This window comes from Engraulis encrasicolus, chromosome 23 (genome assembly GCF_034702125.1).
Source record: "Engraulis encrasicolus isolate BLACKSEA-1 chromosome 23, IST_EnEncr_1.0, whole genome shotgun sequence".
Lineage (NCBI taxonomy): Eukaryota > Metazoa > Chordata > Actinopteri > Clupeiformes > Engraulidae > Engraulis > Engraulis encrasicolus.
Window position 1 is genome coordinate 4,733,767 of NC_085879.1, and position 2,500 is coordinate 4,736,266.

Sequence of the window (2,500 nt, forward strand, 5' to 3'; positions counted from 1 at the left end):
CATGTGTGCATGTGCGCGTGCGTGCATGTGCGCATGCATGTGTGTGTGTGCGTGTATGTGTGTGTGTATGTGTGTGTGTGTGTGTGAGTGTGTGTGTGTGCGCATGCGTGCGTGCGTGCGTGTGTGCGTGCGAGTGTGCGTGCATGCATGCGTGTGTGCGTGCGTGCGAGTGTGCGTGCATGCATGCGTGTGTGCGTGCGTGCATGATGGGTGCTATGGATGTCTCAATGTAGCTTTAGCAATCATTTCTCAACCGTCTCAATAGTGCCATGGCCACTGATACAACATTTGCACCAACCACAGACTTTTTGGGGAACCAAACTGTTTTTCTATTTTGCACTGACTGACCCACACATAAGTCAAGTTATAAATATTGACCTTTTCTGCAGTGGAAGACTGTATGATGTGTACACACAGAGTGAGGGTAACATAACCATACAGGATTTCCTGAAAGTGATTTGTTGTGTTATTTTCCCTCATGGCTTTGAGTATTTGGTTTATTGAATGCATCTTCTCTTCTAAAATGTTGTGCTGTTATAGACATCTTTTGATTAGCATTTGTATTTTACTTGACTTAAAACAGGTATAAAATTCCATTCATTGGCACAGCCATGTGGAAAACATCCATCTACTGTATTTTCAGAAGCGTGCAAATACATTAAGCAATTTACACAGTGTAGGCCTACATTACATAACAGTTGGCTATACCAAACTGCGAGGGAAAGGATAGATTTTATGTGATTTATTTTTAAGCTATTTGAAAGCCAAAAGCCCAACTGGGAAACTCCAACTGCCATTGTCATTGTGATACAGAACTCCACAGTACACAGCACACAACGACATTGCATTTATACCTCACCCATGCAAGGGGGCAACCCCCAGTGGCGCCCCAAGGGAGCAGTGCGGCGGGACGGTACCATGCTCAGGGTACCTCACTGATTAATTAGTCCCCCCAACCAATCTGTCAGGTTGGGACTCGAACCGGCAAAGTTTGGGCTAAAAGTCTGATGCCCTAACCGCTTCCCTATGACTGCACTGCCCACCATTTGCATTTCTTGTGCATAATTGTGAGTCTGAATGATTGTGTTTGATAAGACAAATGGTTTAGAAGTATGAAAATTGCTGCAGTCAAATATGTGTTAGACACACTGAAATTTTGATGAAGCTGACACTGAGACAAATGTAAAACAATTGGAGAGTTCAGATGCAAAACCCCCTAAGTGCCTTTTCAGAAACTAATCTTAATTCATTTTTATTTAATACAAAGCTGTCTATGCATATTTTTTATTTTATTTATGTAATATAACAATTTATATATATTGTCAAGTACATGAATGTAAACCAAACCAACAACGGGGTTCTCTAAAAATATAGAAGTGCAGGTCTTCAGAAATGGAGTTAGGGGGTTTTGCATCTGAACTCTTCAATTGGAGAAAATTGTAAATGAAAGACTCCGCAGACTCAGCAGAATCCTAGTCAATTCCTAGTACACTGTGTGTTTGGCTGTTAAATGGACATATTATGAAAGTGAGGAAAGTCTTTTGAAAAAAATAACTGAGAAGTTTTGAGAAGAAGTGATTTAAAAATAGTTAGGGAAAATCTGACAATTTGCAGCATTAAAATAGCTAAAATAGCTTTTATATATCAGTGTAAGTTCAAACATTAATTGGATTTGAAACATTTTGTGTCACAAAGCGTTCCAAAAATTTCAACAACTAATGACTATCTTGAAACCTCTAGGCCAAAGTATCTGAATACTGGTGTGTGTTTGTGTGTGTGCGTGTGCGTGCGTGCGTGCGTGCCTGCGTGTGTGCGTGCGTGTGTGAGTGTGTGTGCAAGTTAGTTATGGTGAACTCGAAAGGTGTGTGGCCAGAAGTCATACCATCCATTTAAACTCACATCCTCTGTGGATACCGCCTTTACCTCAATGAATGTGGATTAAGCCATTTGTGCCTCCAGTCTATTCTGAAGACCACTCCCAGTAATTGGGCTAATGGCTTCCCCTTGGCAAAGGGTGGAGAGAGGTCTAAATCTGACCCCAGGCCCATATAACCATTACCAGACACCAATTTAGATGGGGCAACAGACACTCAGCCCTCTGCCTTGGACCCCCACCCCTACCCCCCGTACGGTAGGCCTACATACAACATTTAAAGCCAAGGGGAACTTCAGACTGATCAATATTACACATTTGAGTTGTTCATTGTGAGTACTTGGTGGTACCTATTTCCATAATGAAAAGAAACACTGTCGATAATGAGACTAATAAAAAAAAGACTTAGATACTGTTATTGCAGACTGGCTACTAATTTGGACCATTTTGAAGAAACATTAATTTGAAAATTCTCATTTGTTGAGACCCATTACCTTTTGAGGAGTAAGTGCACCCCCCCCCCCAGTTCTTCTGGAAATTTGCTCAAATGTGTTCAAAATCCCACAAGTGCTTGTGACACCATAGTTGAGAACTCAAAATTGTAGCATCATTTGCGTCACATTTCTT

At 41.3% G+C, this 2,500-nt stretch overlaps 1 protein-coding gene across 2 annotated transcripts in view; it reads left to right on the forward strand.

The window, feature by feature from the left end:
* The window catches only part of fat2 (FAT atypical cadherin 2), a 72,811-nt gene that overhangs the window by 654 nt on the left and 69,657 nt on the right, over positions 1 to 2,500 (forward strand). The gene's annotated exons all lie outside the window — the stretch shown is intronic.